Raw genomic sequence first — 23,792 nt, forward strand, 5'->3', positions numbered from 1 at the left:
CTCAGAGATCTTGCTCTATACAATATTCCCTTGCCTTGTTACCCTCTTTATATTGCCTCTTTCCTTACATATTTAAATACTATATGTTCAACTCTTCCCCTCTTATAATAAACCAAAACCCTTTGAAGAACAACTAATTATAACTGTTGCCCATCCTCTGTATTTACAGTAAATATCCAGGAGAGTTGCCTGTAATTCCCATCTCCTCTTCTTTACATCCAGTGTAATATTTGGCTCAGAGACCTGCTTCGACTCTTACTACTACATTAATACCTATTTCAAAATGATCAGTAACAGTCTTCCTGCTGAAGTCAATAGATACTTTTTACTAGGTGACTTTTGCAAAGTGTTAGAAACTGCAGAGAGATCTCTTGAGAGAGTTAGGCTTAGGAAGATTAAATAATCTTGCCCTCCAGTAGCACTCCAAACCATTGACCACTCCCTTCTTGAAACTCTCCTCTGTAGGAAAAATACAACTTAGAAAAATCATGTAATCTTGCTCATGATCACAATCCAGAAATTGATTTGAAATCCTACATTTCCTCCAATACACCATGCTACCTCAAGAATGTATATTTTGAAAATTTATTATTTTATATTTGGTTAGGTCCTAGGAATACAAAGAGGAGTCAAAGAAGTCAGATAAACTAGCAACAATTAAAAAAATAATAGAACGGTGTGTTGTGAGCTGGAATAACGATGTATGTTATGCAGAAACATAAGAGCTTCAAATTATGTTTGAAGGTGAAGCCTTCAAGAAGAATGCCAAGAAGTCTTTCCAGTGGAGTAACCAGACTGGCCACTCTCATTCATTTCATTCTTCCAACTTTCTGATCTGCCTCTGCCCTGCTGGAATGATACTTCCACAGGTGGATTCACCTAGAACCACCCGTAGTTTGTATAATACCTTTAGAGTAGGATTATAATTAAAAAATAGGGTAAAGACAGACCCTGGAGGTGGATCTGGAAGTGTCTGAGCTGGACTTTAAAGAATGTATAGGAGTTCATTGGGAAACCAAAGTCAGAAAAAGCATTCCTGATGGAAGCAGCAGCATGTCAAAAGGGCAGGGGGCATGGAACAGTACCATGGGTTTGAGGAATAAATGACTACTGTCAAATTGTTATCACTCTTTACTTATCACTTCTCATTGCCTTTTCCCTCTCTTACTCTGTAAGGAAACAAAAAGAACAGAAGGGCAAAAATTGAAATAAAACAATAGTTAGATGATTCAGGCACCATGCGGCTTCCATAAAAGAATGCTTCAGGGTTGCATGTCTGAGACTTCTTAGGAAGCAGGCAGTGGAATCCCTGAGTCCAAACCCTGCCTTCACCTGCCTTCACTTGAACACTATGATCTTGCATGAGCCTCAACTCCTTTTTCCACACCTGTAAAATTGGGCTGATAATATCTAAAAACATAGGATTGTTATGAGCATTAGAAATAGTAAGTAAGCAAGGAAGGAACTGGATCCAGTACCAGTTGGCTAGTAGTTACTTGATAATGGTAGTTGTAGTTATATTCTACTGTGGATTACACTGTAGAATCCCCACATGGAAAAGTACCTTAGATCTCAACCAGTCTAGTCTCCCATCTGATGCTTTAAATCCCCTGTCAATATGTTAGTTTTGTGGCAGTCCCTCCTTCTTTTGGTTAAATTATGGATAGGAAACTTACTCCAGCCCATTCAATTTTTTGACCTCTCTAGTCATAGGAACCTGTTACTTCAACCCACAAGTTCTAGTTCTGCCCTCAAGGGCCTCATGCAATTAACCTATTGTTCTCTACAGGACGAGAAGGCTGCGGGAAGAGGCTGAGGTTGTCAGAAGCTAGGAGCTTGGAGGAGGAGCCCCACAAGTTAGGAATCAGACCTCTGAGGAGGGGGAAGTCTGCCAAGCTGAACTAGTACCAGGGGAGGTTGGATGCGGGCGGGCTGGGAATCCTGCAGAACTAGGGATCAGAGATCTCTTAGGAGGGGTTACTTTCTGCCACGTGCCTGTATGGTATAGGAAGAGCAATGAAACCAATCCCGGGCATGGAGAAGGAATTTAGAAACTGGAAATTACTGCTGCTGGGGTGAATTGCTACTACCAGGTGAAGTGTCATTGCGACGGTGTCATGAGAGCAAGAACACTATACATAGAGTCCCATCCTTCCTCTCCAACCACCTTCCAGTTCCCCTTTGGCACCTCCAAGCAGCTAAACCCACAAGGACTCCAGCTGGCTAAATTTCTGGCTCTTTTATTTCTAAAGAGAAGTAAAGTATGCAGAGTCCCAGCCCTGGCTTCTCAAAGTACTATATGGAAGAATGGGTTCAGAGCTTAAAGGCAACAGATCGATCAGGGCAACGGCAATCATCATGCCCTAAATCACTTTGCAGTCCTTCAGATGTACATCTTTGAGAGTGGTTGCAAATCTCCCACTATCCAGGTTGATTACCTGTATCACACCACAGTCAGCCAATGCCCTGCACTGGACATAAGTCTTAATATGTGACAGTGACCAAGAGTAAAAGGGGCCAGGGTATTAGCTTTTCAAACCTGGACAGTATGTTTGCATAAAAATCACCTTTGCAAAAAGTGAACATGATATAACTGGGAAATCCATTATAAAAACTCCTGAATACTAAACGCAAGCAGAATCAATATTCCTGCTTGTTCACGTTTGGCTGGTGTAGAGCTGAAATTCTCAAAGTAAACTCTGGAAAATACCACCCACTCAAAATGTTTATAATTTTACATGAAAAACAAAATAAGTAAACAAGCCACCTTCCCTCCTACTTAAAAATGGATACTGAGTTTAAGTAAATTTTAGACATTCTGGGTTAAACAAAGTTAAATAATTTAGGCCTATTGAGAAGCAATAACATGCTAAAGTGATTAAGAACTTTCAGAAGGGTTTATCTAACACGGTGATTCTCTAATTTACTTGCTTGTGGAATCCCTTTTCAGTGTGCCACCCATAATCTCTCTTACTTCTACGTGAAGGATTCTAGATTAAAGATAGTAGTAATTTCCTAATTAAATTTATAAGCTTTTGCACAGCAAAGGAAACCATAAGCAAAATAAAAAGATAACCTACAGAATGGAAGAAAATATTTGCAAAAGACTGACAAAGGCTTAATTTCCAGAATATATAAACAGCTCCTACAAGTTAATAAGAAAAGACAACTCAATCCAAAAATGGGCAGAAGACCTAAACAAGCAATTCTCTAATGAGGGCATACAAATGGCCAATAGGCCCATGAAAAAATACTTAATATCACTAATTATCAGAGAAATGCAAATCAAAATCACAATGGGTATCATCTCTCACCAGTCAGAAAGGCCATCATTCAAAAGTCACAAATGTTAAATGCTGGAGAGGCTGTGGAGAAAAGGGAAGCCTCCTACACTGTTAGTGGGAATGTAGTTTGGTGCAGCCATTATGGAAAACAGTATGGCGATTCCTCAAAAAACTAAAAATAGACTTACCATATGATCTAGCAATTCCACTCCTGGGCATATATCCAGAGGGAACCTTAATTCAAAAAGACACATGCACCCCGTAAATGTTCACAGCAGCACTATTTACAACAGCCAAGACATGGAAACAACATAAATGTCCATCAACAGATGACTGGATAAGAAGGTGTGGTATATTTGTACAATGGAATACTATTCAGCTGTAAAAAAAAAAAAAAAAGAAGAGTAAAATAATGCCATTTGCAGCAACATGAATGGACCTGGAGTCTGTCATTCTAAGTGAAGTAAGCCAGAAAGAAAAAGAAACATACTATATGATATCACTCATATGTGGACTCTAAAAAAAAAAGATGAATAAACTTATTTACAAAACAGAAACAGACTCACAGACTTAGAAAACAAACTTATGGTTTACCAGAGGGGGAAAAGAGTAGAAAGGAATAAACTGGGAATTTCGAGATTTGCAGATACGAACTAACATATATAGCACAGATCAACAGCAAGTTTATACTGTATAGCACAGGAAACTATATTCAATATCTTGTAGTAACCTATGGTGAAAAAAATATGAAAATGAATGTATATATGTTCATGTATGACTGAAACATTATGCTGTACACCAGAAATTGACACAACATTGTAAACTGACTATACTTCAATAAAAATATATATATAATAAAGATAGTAATTATTTCTGAATAACTAAATATTATGTTATATTACTTTAAGCATAACCTTGTAATGGCATAAATTATATCAATAACTCAAAATCAATATTTAAATCAGATTTTCCCACATTCAATTATTTGCCTCATTTTCCATCTAAGCAAAATTTGCTGATTTTTTGTTTTATATCTTCAACGGCTGTTCATAATGCAAGTAAGATTAGCTTGTTAAAGTGTTTCCACACTGCTCCTGGTATTCTGATAAATACATACTGATGAAATCAGTTACAGTGGCATTGCACTAATAGATGATATATCTATATCCTGTAAAACAAGATAAGATTTATCAAATAGAGTGTCTACACAATTTTCCTTAGTTTAAATATTAAACATTTTCTTTCATTTTTTGCAAATGAAGTCTTTTCAGGTTTGTGTCTCTTTAGCTCTTTTCTATCATCCTTAGTATTTCAAAACTTGACAATTTAGCAACTGAATTTATAGAAGCATTTAAATTTATCCTTCACATTTATTATTTTTTTAAGCTTGCCATGTTTGACATTTACATAATTAGATTTTACTTTTGAAAGATTATACAAATGTAGTGTCTAGCTCTTTAAAAATTAACCTTTAAGCTTTACCACATAAATGAAACAACTTGTGAAGAAATACAAATGGAATATCAACATTAATCTATCTTGTACCACTATTCACAGGTTTTCTGTTTTGTTAGTTTGCTTTCTGGGTTTCCAATGGGCCGTGTAATCCATTTAGGGGCATTAATAAACTTTATATATTTATTTTTATTTCAATAAAACTATCTTTAGATTTGAAATTACTTTCCACAGTAAGTGAGAGAATTTTGACTAGTTTATATATTTAGAATTTTCCTATAACTTTTTAAAATAACTTTGAGGAAGTAAATCTTTTTTTGTTTTAGATCCTAAGATTCTTTAAACCCTGCAAAGTTTTCTTACAATTAAAGACTGTTCCCTTTCCAGGATAAGATGCTATTTTTCTATTTAGTAAATAGGATGTTGACAGATTTATCACTCTTTCTTTTGCGTAATTCTTTCAATCTATAAATACCTAGATCCATTGAATGACTCCTCTGTTCCAGGCTCTGTGTCTTGTGGTGGAATTTTCATAGTGAACGAGGCAGAATTTCTATATGAATGGGTCCCCTGTAAAGTGATACAAGTGTAGGGCTGACTTCATGGGTGTACAATCGGTGTAGTCACACTGGGAGTCACAAAAGTATAGTTGATTTACAATATTGTGTAAGTTTCAGATGTATAACAAAGTGATTCAATTATATACACACATATATATTCTTTTTCAGATACGTTATTACAGGATATTGAATATAGTTCCCTGTTCTATCTTTATCTATTTTATATATAGTACTGTGTATATGTTAATCTCAAACTCCTGATTTATCCCTCCTGCCCACCCCTTTCTCCTTTGGTAACCATAGTTTGTTTTCTATATCTGTGAGTCATTTCTGGCTTATAAATAAGTTCATTTGCATCATTTTTTTTTAGATTCCACATATAAGTGATCTCATATAATATTTGTCTTTCTCTGTCTGACATAATTTACTTAATATGATAATCCCCATCCATGTTGCTGCAAATGGCATTATTTCATTCTTTTTTATAGCTGAGTAATATTCATACATATATATATATATATTATACATACATTGTATATATATATAAATAAGCTTTATTCAGTCATCTGTCAGTGGACATTTAGGTTGTTTCCATGTCTTGGCTGTTGTAAATGGTGCAGCTGTGAACATTGGGGTGTGTGTATCTTTTCGAGTTAGACTTTTCTCCAGATATGTACCCAGGAGTGAGGTTGCTGGATCATATGGTAACTATAGTTTAAATTTCTTAAGGAACCTCCATACTGTTTTCCATAGTCACTGCTCCAATTTACATTGCCACCAACAGTGTAGGAGGGTTCCTTTTTCTCCACACCCTTTCTAGCATTTATCATTTGTAGACTTTAAATGTCATTTTTATTATTATTTCATGTATGGCGTTAATAGATTTTTTTTTCTTTTCTGTACCTGTGCAATTAAATTGTGAATTCTAGGCTATGTAGACTTTTAATATGTCTATATGAAGGCACATCTTTTTCAATTCAATCTATCACTTCATCCTGTCAAGGGTCTTTTCTGTTGTTTATAGCACAGTGCCTTATATCATCTGCTGACTAGATCAGCATGTTATCTTCCAAATTTGTGATGAAAATTTTGCAGCAGGGCTGAGAAGACTGCTCTACATCACTGCACTGAAGGTTCATCAATAATTATTTACCAGTGCCTTTTGGAAGAACTGTTTATTCAGTTACAAATTCTCTCAGATTTAAAGTCGGCAAGTTTTGATTATATCCATCTTGTCCATATCAATATTATGAAAGACTTTTTCAAATATATTGTTGGAACCTCAATACTCTTTAGGTTACTAGCCTACATTGAAGCTCGTTCAGTAAACTTCTCCCTAATGTAGAAATTAACTTAGATAAGAAAATCTTTTGAATAGGCTTTTAAAATCCTATTTATGTACAATCTGCATTTACCCAAACCCCACTGAGTAGCAATGAAAACAGGTTGGGCAGAAAAAGCAGAGGCTTCGGTGTGAAAAATATTCAAAATTTTCTGAGCGCACACACAGACACAGAAAACAAACTTACAGTTACTAGAGGGGAAGCGGGGAAGGGATAAATTGGGCGTTATAGATTTGCAGATACTAACTACTGTATACAAAATATATAAGCAACAGTTTTCTTCTGTATAGCACAGGGGACTCTATTCAGTATCTTGTAGTAATCTATAATGAAAAATAATATGAAAAGGAATAGATGTATTTTATGTATGACTGAAACATTACGCTGTACACCAGAAACTGACACAACATTGTGAATTGACTATACTACAATAATAAAATAAAATAAAAAGTAAAAAACAAAAACAAAAAACTTTCTGTGTTCTATTTTGGCATAAGCTGCCTTAGGTGCAGCTAAACTGTGTCTCTGTTTTGCAGTCAGTAAAATGGGGCTCATCTGTCTATTTCCTAGAGTTGTAAGATTTAAGGAATAATGTAAAGGGCGGTAAAATATTATTTTACTTTCCCTTTAAACTATTTGGGGATAATTTCCTGTGGCTAAAGTTTGCACAGAGACAGCTAAAGAGGAAATAGATTTGAATGAGTTCCCAAAGGACATACAGCCTTTTTCTCCATATGAATCAATAGAATGCAGAATAATTTTTTAGACTATTGCAAAGTATTATTATGAATAGCTTAGAATAATGCTTCGAATCAGAGGACCTAACTACTTTACTACTATTTTTTTTTCGAGAGTCGTTTGAAGTCATGCAGCTGAGGTGTAAGTGTCTAATCTCTCAGCAACATCTCTTCAATCTGTTCATGTTTTGAAAAAAATCCAGCAAGTGGCGCCACAACCACAATATTCACATAGGAACAAGTTGGTAGTGAAGAAGAAAACAAAAATCATGACGTAGCCAGAAGATGGTGCTAGTGGACCAGTCTTTAAAAATCAATGGCCGCATTTGAAATAGGCAACTTCAATTTTGGTGAATTCCAGGGTTTATAATCATGGTGTTGTGGACCCCATTGTTTAAAATTCTTCAAAATCTTCAGTAGTTTCAAATGTAAACTTCAAATATATTATTTTTACAGTAAAAGAACCCTGGCCAGCTCATGAAAGCAAGAAATACTTTTCTACTCTGCTTTTTATAACTCACAATCATTGCAAAGAAACAATATTATCTTTATTTTTTTTTTAATTTACTGTTTCTCTAGCTTCACGAGTTTCAAGATTGTACTTTTTTTTTAAATATAAGGGCTTATCATCCACCTCTAAATTCCTAGCTCTTTTCCTCTTATTTTCCACTAGATTCTCTTAGGAAGAGGGAACACTGAATTAGAAGATGTAGAACCTGCGGATACACTTCCTGACATACCCAAATCAGAGGAAAAAATGTTTTGCAACATTTCTTCTATTGTACTTGGTTAACTTTTCTAAAAATGAATAACATTTTTTGTATATTCTGTTGTGAATGTTCAAGTCTTTAATCACTTTTAAATAATAGAAAATAAAAATTAAACTGCTTTATAACTGTTTTAAACTTTCCAATAGACAAAAATTATGTTCTAAAAATTGGTGCTGGTTCATTTGGAATTCCAAACACTTGTCTATTAGATATCTCTTAAATGCATCCTTTCTCACCAGTCACCCCATTCCTTCATCCTCTAACCATGGTCCAGCTACTGGACCATTCCAACAGCCTCTTTGTAATTGACTTACACTCCCTCTTGCTCCCCTCCAACCTGTATTCCCTCATGAGATTAAAGCGATATGTTGTAAATACAAATTTGATCATTTCACTCTTGTTCTCAGAGCTCTTCAGTAAACTTTAGAAACAGCCAAACCTCAAGCATTCCCCAAATTCACTTCTTCAGGTCCCTCTCATACCATTCTTCTCAAGTATTTTCTGTGCCTTTGCTATATGACCTTTCTCAGACAACGCTCCCTCCTCCTACCAGTCTTGTACTTGTCTTCTTTCAATTAGCAAATCTGTTCTCTCATGTCTCCGTCTAGGTGTCTCATATACATTCTTTGGATCACAGCTCACAGCATCGCTTTCTCAGGGAAGCTTACCCGGATCACTCAGGGTATCAGAACTTTCTAGTCTGCGCTCCCGTAGCACTGGGTAAGTCTCCTTTATGGCTCTCCCCTCTGTAACTGGACATGGTTTATGGGAGGTAGATTGATCAATGTCTTTTTTACCCTAACTCTAACATAAGCTTCATGAAGACAGAGGAGTGTTCACTTTTCTTTTTTTTTTTTTTAACATTATTTTATTGAGTTATAGTCGTTTTACAATGTTGTGTCAAATTCCAGTGTAGAGCACAATTTTTCAGTTATACATAGACATACATATATTCATTGTCACATTTTTTTTCGCTGTGAGCTACCACAAGATCTTATATATATTTCCCTGTGCTTCACTTTTCTTACTATTGTATTCCCAGTGAGTGGGAGTGTCATTCATGACATGTGGGAAGCTCTCAATAAATCTTGTAGGTTGATGGAATGAATGATCAAAAAAAAAAAAAAATCGGACGAACCTGGAAAGTGTAATTGATTTCATGGGTTCAGAATATCTTCTACTGGCAGGATGTTTACCCTTAAGAGGAAGCTCAGGACGCAGATCATAGCTGTCTTCAGGAATCTACGAGGCTGTCCTGCAAAAGAAGGGGAAGCTCATTCTTTGTGCCTCCAAAGGGTTGATCTATGACCAAAAGCTTAGAGAAAGAATTCAATCCAAGATTTAAAAAACTAAGTATCTGAAAAATAAGACAAATTCCTGCAATAGGTGTCTATAAGTTAGAGATATTTGAATATGAGTTAGTAGTCCATTTGGTGAAGGGCAGAAAAGAGAATTCAAGAAGCAATAGGGCAATTAAATGGCCTCTGAAGTCCCTTTGAGCTTTGAGATCCTGTAGGGGTGTGATTTGTTAAAAAGATACCTCTGTCTCTGCCATGCTGACTGCACACTGAGACCAGTGCTGAATGGCATGTGGGTTCCTCCTTAGAGTTCCTAGGATTAAGTTCCATTGTGTTTAGGACTTGAAAGAATACGTGATTTCCTAACATGATCTGTACCACTGATTTCAGCTTAAATTCATATTGTCAACTTCTTTTTGGGATACTCTTGAAACAAAACGTAACTAGAATTTGCTTCAGATGTATTATTTTCTCTGATAACTGAAATTGTCTATTCCAAAGTACATTTTTAATTTAACGTTTATTGGGTCACACTTACAGATAAATTTGGGGGAATACATTTGGATGTTGGAACAATAAAACTTGCTTAATTTGTTTCTTGTGGGTGACCTAAATCTTGTATTTCAAATACAGTGATCTTCTCAGCTTTGTCCATAAACACAAATGGTTAATGAGCTCTTTGTCCTGTGAACCTATTTTGATTCTATTGCAGGAAAAGGGGTCAAGATACCTATACTAATATATAAGCGCCTCACTTGTGTGCCTTATTTTTATATTTTATATTAAATTATATTTTATATTAAATTACAAACAAAAATATTAGTTTATCCTCAGGCCTCATAATATATCAATTAAGCAGTTCTTAACATTTTTTTGTAGATTGCAAACAAAACCTACATTTGGAGAGTTTTCCTCATCAATTTAATCCCAAGGACACATTTTTTCGTGAACGAAAATGAGGAAACAACCTCAAAGTTGATTAATGGGATAAAGTTTAAATAAACTGCATATGACAAGTGGGCTACAATGCAGCCTTTTAGAAGAATGAAGTAGTGTAATGTATGCTGACATGGAAATATGGCCATAATATATTATTAAGAAAAAAATATCCATTAACAAACAGTATGTACAGCGTTTTTCCATTAAAGAAAACAATGATGTAAATCTACCAAAAGATGTCAGAAAGCTTTTCTCTGAACTGGTAGCAGTGATTATCTCCAGGCAGTGGGACTGCATATTGGAATGTCTGCAAACATGAGAATTGGAATCTCCCTTTATACACATTTGAGACACTTTACTGTGGGTCAGATGTTTTCCCACATGCATTTATCTTTAAAAAAATAAACCTAAGAAGGACACAAAGTAATATACCCTACTGTTAACTTTCTTCTATAAGAATGAAGAGGAGGAAATGAATCATAGCCAAACAGAGACAAAGTTGATATTCATTTCCAGTGTCCACTGTCAAAATTCAGGTGGGAGGAATAACAATGAAATCGTACCTGGAGATGAGAATAAGTAAACTATACTTTCAAATCCTTCTTGTTCTTGTTCCAGCTCAAGGAGAAACTCTAGACTTCTGCAAAGTCTCTCTCTACCTAACGTTTCCTTTGGGCCCAGGGGACTCCCCCAGCTCCAGCCCGCTCTGCTTTGTCCTGCCCTGTTGCACACCTCTGTCTCCCTGCAGGACTGCTGCTCCTGCTTGGCTGGGCACAGTGGTCATGGTGGGGGTATTAGAACGTTTTGCTATTGTACTATGATCATGGTTTAGACTTGAGGAAGGAACCTGCATATAAGAATGAACAAAGGGCACTTCTAGAAACAGTAAAGTGACCAACTTAATTTAAATAAGAAATTTGTGTTGGGGAGAAACGGCATGAGACTTAAAAGGAGTGTTTTTGTTATATGAGATATAATACTTTCACCCACAACATAATAAAATTTAGGTAAACCAGTAAGGTTGCATGCAAAAAATAGAAATGAACGTATTCTAAACAGAAAGGAATTTCATCCAAGATGTTCGGTGCTTACAGAATTGTTGGAAGGTCTGAAAGAACAGGCTTCTGGGCCAGACATTCTGGACTGGCTTCCAGAATAAGGCAGAGCTCGGCCACCAGGGGCGCTTCTCTCTCAGAGGCAGCCACTGCTTCTGCGACAACGGCCTCTTGCTCTGGAGGAAGAGCAAGGTGAAGCTGTTATTAGGATGCTGGAACTCCAGACTAGGAAGTCACTGTGTTTCCACATCCATAAAACTGGAACATGTACCCTGGTATGTGGCTGTGGGGAAGACTCACATTTCTAAATTGTCGGCAGCAAGAACCAGGAGCGGTAGGGAAGTGGCCGGTTCTTCATCCTGCTTTCCAAATCTCTCGCAGGTACTGACTATGTCTTTTGCATCCAGAACACTGGCCTGCAAGAGTACCGGGGGAAGGTGGATGGTAACTTCCCAAACCCTCCAAAGTGAAAAAGAGTGAAACGGAGGTTGAGAATCAAAGTATCCACCACATACAGGGATGTTTGCAGTAGGGAAAAAATTACTAATAATTTGGACATCCAAATACAGTAGCTTTTACATTCTGTCACTTATCTATTTTCTTTCCGTATCTTAGCCTCTCTCTCCTATCTATCTATCTGTCTATCTATCTAATCTCATCTACTCAGCTGGAAATAGTTATTACTTTTCTAGCTTGTTCAACAGACCTTTCCATCCTTCTCTAGGTAAAAAACAGTATCTCTCTTCCTTTAAGGAAACTCTACCTCAATCCATATCCATGTTGTCCGGGCTAACACATTTTAGCCCCTCTAGCCCAGTACCCCCAAATCTCACTTATAGGTTGCATGAACCAAAAAGTTCATTTTTTCCCCTAATCATTATTGACTTTAGCATTTATCAGTCGTGTCTGGATCATAGACTATGAAATACATTGTAACTTGTAATTTTCATGGATTAATATGGACTGAGACAGAGAGAGAGAAATGTTTATTATGAGGAATTGACTCACACTATTAAGGAAGCTGAGAAGATCTGTGGTCTGCAGACTGTAGACCCAGGAAAGTCAGTGCTATAATTCAGTCTAAGTCTGAAAGCTTAAGAACCAGGGGAATAATGGTTTAAATCCCTGTCCGAGGCCCAGAGAAGATGCGATGTGATGTCCCAACTGAAGCAAGAAGGCAAGAAGTGAAAAAGAAAGTGAATTCCAAGTTCTTCTACCTTTAGTTCTATTTAGCACTCAACAGATTGGATGATACCCATCTGTATTAGGGAGTCCAGTCTTCTTTACTGAGTCCACTGATTCAAATGCTCATCTCATCTTAAAACACCCTTACAGAAGTGTCCAGAAATATTTTTATGATATTTCTACTAGTTAATTGGACTGAGGAAAATTTAGAAATTCAGTGTAATGCTATGAATTGTGTTATGAATGTTGCCAATGTTAAGATTCATATGCAAAAATATTAGATGCTGTTTTAATTCCCTTCATTTACCTTTTCTGTCTATTTAGAGCAGCATTTCTCAATGGTTAGTCCTCATGCTATGGGGACAACTGTTGATCGGCCTTTTGCCCCATCCCTTTCTGCACCCCTCGTGGGACAAGGTGAAACTCATCCTCTTTGTGGTTCTGCCCTCTATTCCTCTTTCTCACGTTTGGGATTTTTAGATGCTGTGACGTATCACTGGTTTTATGGGAAACATTAGGACATGGGAAACAGTCTATTAGAAGATATCAAATATAAGGGCTTTAGAGTCAGACAAACTTGCATTTGAAGACCAGCTCCATCTTTTATTAATTTCATAGTCCTGGAAAAATCACTTGGAATCTCAGTTTAGTTATTTATAAGGTAGGAATTTTATAGCCATTGGAGATAAAGCACAAAAGTGAGGTGTTTAGCATACAAGAGGTTAATGTTCAAGAAACAAGCTGTCAATATTATCATGATCCGGTTTATGCAGTTTGGTGAATAACACATTAATGAACGTGTTTCCTGTACATTATTATAATTTTCATTTGTATTTATCTTAAAAAAGTGATTGCTACTAACAGGGCTGTGCTTTTTTTTTAACATAAAGATTTATAAAATGTACTTATTTGAGATGAAATAAGGCTGATGACTCAGGTTCGAGATTGTTTTCTGGAGCAGATGATACTAAGAAAGCAACACTACAAAAAAATTTCTATCATGTGGGGAGTATTTTAGCCCAATCTATTTCATTCACACACGCGATTGCAAAGTATGCTATCTGGGTGTGGGTGTTGACTGAGGACTTCCTGCACTGTGATAAATTCTGTTTTAGATGTCTGTCCTAAAGCCTTCTAGTTTAGCAGTATCCCAGCAAGTCAGCAGCGTTTTCTGCGGTGCAATTAGAATAGTTTTCAGTTGAATCCTTCTTTCCCCTTTAATATTTATCACCATGGGTTCCTCAGGGTTGCACGGCCCATGCAAAACAAGGTTTACATCTGCCTTGGGCTCATTTCTCTCCACACGCAGCACTCACCCCATCACACACTGCTGTGCTCCAAGATACTGCAGAAAAAGAAGCACTTGGGGTGATACATCTCCTTCACGTGGCTGTCCCAGCTCTGCTGCTGCTGCCAGCTCTCCTGCCTTATATCACAGCACAGATGTGACGAAACAAGAGCAGAGATGTTGGTTGTAGTCACTAAAGACGATTTCTCATGACATTAACCAAAGGGGTCCTCTTACAAGCAGGAGAGTCCAATGTTAGACTGCATCAACAATTAACACAGGTAGTAATACTGAATATCAGCCTTTGAATAAGATTCACATCTTGTTTCCAAACTTTTTTCTGGTTATTTTTTGAGAACAAGTCGGAAGCACAAGGATGCACTATTCTGCCTTTCTCCCTTCCTGCTCAGGGCGAGGCTGGTGGACATTTCTGGTTGCATATCCAAATGCATCTCTTGCTTTCACCCTAGCAGGATTCCAGATGGGTTTGGGTCAGAGGGTGCCCAGCCCCACATTTATTGGTCTGGGAGTTGGAGGGCAATGAGATGTAGACAAGTTTGAGAGGGATATCCTAGGAATAATTTCTCTTCCTGATAAAAGAGAGCCATGTGAGAAGAAACCTATGTCGCCCTTGCCTTTTTTCCCTAGTTGGAATGCTGTCGTGCCCTCGGCAGTGGCAGCAATCTCACAACCATGTTGAAATTAATTGCCAACATGGCGATGGCAGTCAGAAAAGCTGGGAGGAGTCATTGGTAGCGATGCTAAATGACCGCTTCACTGCTGGTCCCTCTTCCTTCTAGATTTCTTCTTTGGTGAGATGGAAAGTGCCCATGTTGTTTAAACCACTATTAATTGAAAATTTTGTTTTTCCAGGAGCAGACCTTCTCACTGATAAAGATGGTATTTGATACCCTTTTTGATTTGCGGGATAGGCTGGAGTGTCATCTTGGTGGATTGGGGCTAGGATGTAGTTGGGTAGAGCTGGGTCGAGGAGAGGTGGGTATCTGAAGCATCCAGATGAGAAAAAAGGCTCTGCATGAGTACAAGTTAATTTCTAGGAAGCTTAGGGATTCAAAGCCAAGGAAAAAACCAGATGTTCAAGTACACCTGAGGCTGGGAATGAAAGATAAAACACGAAAGATCAGAAATTCTGGATGGAAGAGCAGAAACAAGAGTGTGGGTCAAGTGAGATAATTAAGTGTATTTCCATGAAAGGATAGGGTGCCCACGGCTGGTAGTTATTGGATGCTTTCCCGCCCCCTAAGGTGTGTGTGATCCTGGCTTAGAAGCATAACTTCAGAGAGATAAATGAGTCCTTTTTCTAACATCTCAGCATCTCTTCAATTCCCCTTTCCCTAAGCTTTGAACCACAGAAGGCATCTTGTGTTAAGAAGTGGATTTGTAGCCTCTGAATGAAAAGTTCTGCTATGTGATTTTTTCTGCAGGATAGCTCCTATTCGAAAATCACCAGCCAAAGCAACATTCTGTTCAGAAAGCGGTGAGAATATGATTAGGGGATCTTCATATGCTGTGCTTCATATAGTCAAGTTAAGAAGCCTTTCCTGAGAGGCTTTTAAGAGTTAGGCTCTGGACCAGTTATCACCTTTCAGGGATAACAGTGTCATATTGTATAGGAACCTTATAAAATCCATGCAAAAATATAGTAAAGGGCACACTTTTTTTTCTTTTGAGCTGGCTTTCCTCTTTAGAAGAAATCTTGATCAGAATCAGTAGAAACTGTTTCTCTAATAGATCATGAAATGCCTGTCTGTGATGTTTCTCTTCCAACATGCAAACATCAATAAGGAACTGACCAACCTCTCTAAAGGGGAGTATAAGAACCCTCACTTGGAAACAAATTATGGATCTGCTTCATAATCATTTGTCAAAGCTTCCTGAAACATCTGGATTTATGCAACAGCGACCGTACCCGTCAAGATTATTAAGTTCAAGCGGCAGTAATAACTCTAATTTGAGCAGAAATTTCTTGAAAGTTTATTGAGTGGCTCTCAGAATCTCTGAAAAGGGTTAAAAACCATGTAGCCAGGAATGAGGCCCCATATGACACTGAAGAACTTGTCTCATCTAGATAGGACTGTGTTCTCTTGGTCAGAGGCATCACAGTATTCTATGTAGACACTATCACCACAGTATATTATGTAGACACTCAGCACTGGTCCTTTGCACTATCTTTGGATACATGATGTAGCTTATCACTGGCACAGCCTTACCACTGATGCCACCCTGTGCAGAATAGACTCTATGCAGTTACCGGTTTTTGCATTACTAACACATGATTCAAAAACCAGGATGGGTGCATGTGATTGGAGGAGATTGCTTACACCCCTGAGCCTCAATTGCAAGAAAAGTCTATTTTTAGTTTTTTAAGGAACCTCCATACTGTTTTCCACAGTGGCTGCACCAATCTACTTTCTCACCAACGGTATACGAGGGTTCCCTTTTGTCCATATCCTCTCCAACATTTGTTATTTGTGTTCTTTTTAATGATAGTCATTCTGAAAGGTGTGAGGTGGTATCTCATCATGGTTTTGATTTGCATTTCCCTGATGATTAGCAGTACTGAGAATCTTTTCGTGTGTCTATTGGCCATCTACATTGTCTTTGGAAAAATGTCTATTCAGTTCTCTTGCCCATTTTTAATTGGGTTGTTTGTTTGTTTGTTTGTTTGTTTTGATGTTGAGTTGTATGACCTGTTTATATATGTTGGATATTAACTCTTTATTGGTCATATCATTGGCAAATATTTTCTCCCATTCAGTAGATTGTCTTTTTGTTTTGTGAATGGTATCCTTTGCTGTGCAAAAGCTTTTAAATTTAATTAGGTCCCATGTGTTTATTTTTGCTTTTATTTCCTTTATGGATCCAAAAAAATATTGCTACAATTTGCAGTTTCTATTATTTGCTTCAATGATACTATTCTATATTTTGTGAGAAAAGACACATATGAAGAAGACATAATGGATTCACTATCATCAAGGAAACATATTACCAGGGGAAAAGAGGGTAGGGAGAGATAAATTGGGAGTTCGGGATTTGCAGATACTGACTACTACATATAAAATTGATAAACAACAAGGTCTTACTGTATAGCATAGGGAACTATATGTAATACCTTGTAATGATCCATAATGAAAAAGAATATGAAAAGAAATATATATATACAGCTGAATCACTATACTGTACACCAGTAATTAAAACATTGTAAATTGACTATACTTCAATTTTTAAAAATCTAGTAACAAAAAAAACCCCAAACAAACAAAAAACAAGGAACTATGTTCAGAGAAGTCTATAGCTTACCCAAGATAACAGAGATAGAAAGTGACAGAATCATGACAGAAAACTACAACAGATTTCAAAGCTCATATAATGAGGCCATGGAAACCAAACCAACACAATTCATAATTATAAGAAAGATTTAATTAACAAAGAAGCAATAAAGTGCTCAGATTAGTTTAGAAAAGTAAAATTTTACTGGATAGTTCTATTCTTTGGGCCAATGTTCAGCATCATAAAAATCACAGAAAGAAGCTACAGGGAAGTCTTATGTAAGGAAATTTCTACTTCCCTGAAGGCCAGAACATTTGTGGTATTTGATGCTGGGAAACCTCCTTCTGAGAGTAGATGTTTTCGTGGCAGTCCCCTTGATAGTCGTTTGTCTCCTTTCTAAAATGAATCCTTCGGCAGGAAGGAGTTCCCCTGAGGACAGGTGCTGCCATCTTGTAGTCTCTTTCCCACTGACCACTGGAAACTTGTCAGAGGGAAGGCGTTTTTTCCTTTATGTCTTCTTCCACTGCTGCTTAGGTGACAATACAAAAACTCCCAGTATTTGTGCACCTTAATGGTCACAAACGCTGTGACTATCGCCCATCTCCCTGACCAAGGCCTTAAAGGATAATTAAAAGAAATTGTTATAGGACCATGGACGGAGTCAAATAAGACGCTTATCTTGATAGGTACAAACATCTTTGACCAAGAGACACAGATTACTTGAAAAGAGACAGCTAGTGGGATTAATACCATGATCTGACATTCTTGCTCCTTTCCAGCAACTGACTGCTGGGGCTACCCATTGGATAAATCCATGTGGAAGCTAGAGGGTGATAAAGCTGTTGCTGTAGTCGACACAAGTCAGCCTCTGAAGGCAGAGATCAAGAAGGAGATGGATGGAGAGTAGACTGGATGAAGAAATGGAGGCTGTCTAGTGTGGATGTGGCTGCATATATGCACACACAATGAAAATCCACTTCCTGCCAGTCATTAGTGCAAAATTGATTCCTTGGCTCCAATAAAGGAATTTTTAGTTATTAGTGGAGCTAGGCTAGGTAAAAAGTTTCTTTTATTAAAATTTTAGACTCAATGCAATTAGTTATAGCTCTAAATCAGCTGGGTAGAAAAATTGATAAGTAAGCTAATTTACTTCTAGAAGTTTGTAAATAATTGTATCAGTTCAGATTGCAGAACAAAAATCCCAATAGTCTCCCAGGAGGCAATTTTTGTAATGACATAATGAGGGCTGGTAGTCATAGGGACTAAGGGACTGGAGGAAATGATCAGAAATATAATAACCCTCTAGCCCGTTAGCATGGATGCTTTTCAGAGCAACCTATACTTTTTGCATAGACTAGCTACATTTCTAGTCCACATATTAACTTCAGCGATCTACAGTGGGTCCAGCTGTATAGGGAGCCACTGAATTCTTACCACGATGCGTAGTCCAGCTAATTCAAATGCATTTCCAAGAGAATTCAAGCGCATAATCCCTAAGGCTAGGGAAATATGTTTCTTTGTGGATATCGTGTGTATGTAGCTGCAGGTCTACATTGGAGTAGGCTTTCAAGGTTTTTGCTAAAGGGGCCTAAGTTTCAGAAGTTATATAATTAGAGTGAAATTAATTTCTTCCCTGAAGGTTTTAACATTTTCAAGTTTTAAAAAAATGCCCATTAACAGATGTGCAAATAACTTAAGTGGATAAAAAAATGCCCATTAATAGATGTGCAAATAACTTAAGTGGATGAAATAGTGGACATTGTCCCTATGAGGGTGTCAGGGACATCTTGGTGGCTTGTTTGTTTGAGGTGGCTGTAACGTAGGGTATCAGCTACCCCGAGACCATTCCCTGAGGAGCTTCTGGAGAGAGACTGCATCAGAGAGAAAAAGGAGTTTCAGCTCTGCCTGCCAGCATGGACTCCCAGCTCTCAGGTAACACGACATCTCTCCTGATTTCATTCCCTGAAGGACATAACCCTTTCTGTTAAAACCAACAGCACAATACTTAGCCAGAGACAGGAAAGGAATTGTTTGACCCCACAGGGCCTGATAGGAAAGTTCAAAAGCGGGAGAAACAGGTACTTGTTAGACTAGAACCCAACTTCTCAAGATCAATTTTTTTTTTTTTAGCTCATTCAGGTTTATATAACAAAATACCACAGATTGGATAGCTTAGAAAAAACAGAAATTTATTTTTCACAGTTCTGGAGGCTAGAAGTCTGAGATCAAATGCCTATCAAGTCATTATTTGTTGGGGTTTCTGTTTTTTATAGCTAAATAAATTCATTTCACATCAGTCTTTAAAGAGAACAAGATCAAGTGATTATGTGATTTAAAAAATCACAGAAGAATGATCATGCACCCAAAATGGTCATTTCCACTAACCGTAAGAAACATTTCATTGATAAATATCAATGTAATTAATAATTCCTATTAAAGATGTGTGTGTGTGTGTGTGTGTGTGTGTGCACGCATGCACATTGAAGGCTGTCTCAACTTTTCCCAGTTGATAAAAGACGAATATAGTAAAGTCTTTGCCCAGACGTATTTTGGAAATTTCGATCTTATGTGCCCCTTTATAAATTAACAAGATGGTAATAAACATAAGTAGAATTTACTGAAACAAGTTAGAAATATCTAAGAAACCACTTGGATTTTTGATGAGAAAATGAGTAGAACCATAATCCCTAGGTTTCTGGGAACTGAGAGAGAAAACTTAAAATAATCTAATATTAGCCATGGATTTGAGGGTTACTCTTTTGTATGCCTGTGTATCTTGCACTTGGCCTTTGTGATACATAACACAGTGAGGGACTTAATCTGTCTGGATAATAGAGTCATTTGAGTAACATAATTTTAATTCACCAGATATGAGTGTATAGTTTAATTAATTGTACCATTTTCTTGACCTGTGCTAATAACAGAAACACCATTTCCATCTTTAGTGTATTTAAAATTCTTTCTGTAACCTTTATTTACATTTTGGCTTATTAGGTAATGAATAAGGAAGAGTATATCTGCCAAGGGTGTCTTAACTCTGTGCAGCCCAGATACTGCCACCGATAACCTGGCACATGAGGAGAGCAATGACTCTCTTTAAGTAGAGTTTATGCCTTTTGTTTCACCTTCCATCTCCAAACATGAGTTCACACATTCACAGTTCAGTGTGCTTTATCTACAGAAGGAGTATGTTGAAACCTACATCTCATAGCTCATGATATCTTTACTCTGCCATTGTCTACCAAAGCTGTAACATAAGGTTGCCTTTTTTGGTTTTGCCCAGTAGAAACTCAAGTATAGCATTCTGGTATTTATTGGTATTTTGGTCAAATGACTAATGGGCATTGAATGCTTGAATGATGTAGCATTCTATTCGTTCAAATGGTTTTAGGTGTTCACATCTTTAGTGCTTTAATGTAAAGCAGGAGAAAAAAAATAGAAAGAAGGAGAGAAAAGTGAATTAATTAGTGGGAGAGAGCCAGTTTTAGTCCCTCACGAGTAGGTGAACTTGGGAAACATAAGAAGTGGAGCTTCAATATCCTCTTCTGAGAAATGGAGAATATAACACTTATCTCAGTGAGAGCAGTTGTTTAGAAAAATTGATGTCACGTGTGCAAGATGGAAAACCCACAGTGGGCACTCAATGATTATTCACTTCATTTCTCTCTTTTATGAGGGTGTTAACAGGTGGACAGCACTTAGCCTCCTTTGGTTTCAGCTGCCTCAACTGCAAGAGGGCGTATTCTATTCTAAAGTGACCCAGTGATCAGATGTCTCATCAGGAGGTACATAATCAGGCCTGGGGCTGCGGGGCTACTTCTATTGTAGACCTAGAGTTGAAAGGTCTACCCTCTCTTGGTCTGCATGACTAATACAACCTCTGGGAATGTAAATGATATAAGTGTAAGTCATGGTGACAACCTGTGTCAGCAGCTACAGCAGTAATTGCTAGAGAAAGAGAGGGAGAGAAAGTGAGCATAACTGGACATTCAGAGAGAGGATTCTGAAATTGTCACTGAGCACGGGTGTATTTCACCAATGTGCAGGTACATTTAATTGCAGCCTTCTCTGCTCTGTATTTTAATCTAGTATTTCGAAAGCTTGACCAATCTTTGCACGTCATTTTTTACTTCCACAGGTCCTGGGAATGAATATTCTTAACTCTTTCTCTCAGTTTATAGTATATTAAGATAGAGCTGGGATAAAAGTAACTAAAATTGAATTTGTTTATTCATTCATTCATTCATTCAGGCTAGTTAGCATTTCATTGCCTAGTTTCTTTTTTGTCAGATATGCTATTGACTCTATACTATTATGGGCAGATGTGTCTTTAAACTAAGTCTATTTTGTATAAATTGCATTTTGTAATTTATGTTCTTTGTGCTAAAAATGGTTGTTTTGCCTGTTGGTTTTCTATTGAGGCACTCTTTTAAAAAGATTTATAGAAAAGTAAACTATTATAATGATCGCAGTTTTCATGATAGAGAATAACTTTGCATGTGAAAGCTTACAAATTAGTTCACCATATATACTCTAAATTGAAGCACTGTTTTTCTCATTAAGCATAGAAACGTAGCAAATTAAAGAATATTTTCAGAAGAAAATAGCTCCCATAATTTTGCTCTCCTAATGACACTCTCACTTTCACAAATGAAAGTTGGTTTCCAGTTCGTATGCATATGCAGTTTAAACAGTTACGGTCATTATTTCTGATTTTGAAATTATGCGGTATTTTCTCCTGTGTCGTGAGAAACGTCATAATTATGAATGATTATGTTATATTACACTCTGTTAATTCAGCTTTCTTTTTTACTGAACATCTATGTGGCATTCTATTTTCTTTTCTCCTTCCTCCTTCCTTCCTCCCCTCCCTCCTTTCCCCCTTGCTCCCTCCCTTCCTTCCTTCCTTTCTTCCTCTTTTTTTTTCACAGTTTATACTTTTAGAAGTAATTGATTAATGAAATATTTGTACTTGTTTAAATGCTTCTCTTATTTTTTCAGCCATATGCTTTTGTCCATTTGGACTAAAGCTATCTATCCATTCTGACTGTGCTATAACAGACTACCATGGACTGGGTGGCTTATAAACAACAGAAATTTATTTCTCATATTTCTGGAGGTTGAGAAGTCCTACATCAAGGCTCTGGTAGATCTGTGTCTGCTGAGAGCCCACTTCTTGGTTCATAGGCATCCGTCTTGTTTCTGCGTCCTCACAGGGGAGAAGGCAGAGGGCTCCCTGGGGCCTCTAAGGACACTGATCCCACTCATGAGGGCTGTACCTTCATGACCTAATCACCTCCCAAAGGCCCCACCTCCAAACACCAGCACATGGAGAATTAGATTTTAACATGAATTTTGGGGGGACACCAACATTTAGTCCACAGCAGCATAAGACGAATTCTTAAGAGTGGAATATAGCATTGAAGATTTTGAAAGCCTATATGGTTCTTTCTGTGTTTTTCCATTTTTTTTCTAAATTGAGAATAGTGCTTAATTAATTTTTTATTTTTTTGTTTTGAAGAGTCAACAAATATAGTCCTGGTTTTCACATAGGACAATGTGACAAAATGCTCCTTGTGCATCTAAATGTTATATTGTTACTTGTGTTGCTAATTTTAACAGTTAAAAAAAGATTTCAGTCCTGGAGATGTTTGCAGTAGTTACGCAAACTCTTGTACTGTTTGTGGACTGATTCACACATCTGAGGAAAAAATATCCCTTGTCTAAAAAAATGTGCTTTTAATACCTTATTACAGATTATATTATCTCTTTTCTTTTCAATGGTTTCAAATTTTATTTTTATAAACTTAGATACAGTAAAATTGACCCGTTTTTAGTGTGCAGGTGTAGAAATGTCAGTACATTTATAGAGTTCTATAACTATCTGTACTACCCAGGATGCAAAAAAGTTTTATCACCTCCCAAAATGTCCTTGTGCTCTTCCTTTTTATGTATTCTCTCCCCAACTTTAATTCTTTATGATGATTGGGGTCTTTGCTGTCACTGTCATTTTGTTAGTTCAAGAATAGCTTGAAAATGGAATCACCTAGTATGTAACCTTTGAGACTGCCTTTTTTACTCAGCATTGGATTTTCTGCTTTTTTTCCCCCATCTTTTTGATTTGTCTACTTCCCTTTTCTTTCTAGTAATTTGAACAACTTTAATATCACATTTTAATTTATCATTAGTCCCTTGTTGACCCTTGAACAATGCAGAGGTTAGGGGGGGCCAACCCTCACCCCTCTTTGCACACGTTCAAAAATCTGTGTACAGTCATTCCTTGACATCCACAGGGATTGTCTCCAGGACCCTCTGCAGACACTGAAATCTGTCAGATGCTCAAGTCCCATACATTGATTCTTTGTATCCGTGGATCCACCAGTCATGGACCATGCAGTCTGTAGTTATTGGAAAAAGTTCCAGTGTAAGTGGACCTGCTCCAAACCCCTGTTGTACAAGGGTCAACTGTATTTTACACATCTTTTTATATAGCTTTTTAAAGTCAGGCCTGTTGGCAATAAATTCTTTTGTTTTTTTTTCCAACTGGGAATGTCTTCATCTTTGTTACTGGTAGATATTTCCACTAG

The sequence above is a fragment of the Camelus ferus genome, chromosome 10 (genome assembly GCF_009834535.1).
Source record: "Camelus ferus isolate YT-003-E chromosome 10, BCGSAC_Cfer_1.0, whole genome shotgun sequence".
Taxonomy (NCBI): domain Eukaryota; kingdom Metazoa; phylum Chordata; class Mammalia; order Artiodactyla; family Camelidae; genus Camelus; species Camelus ferus.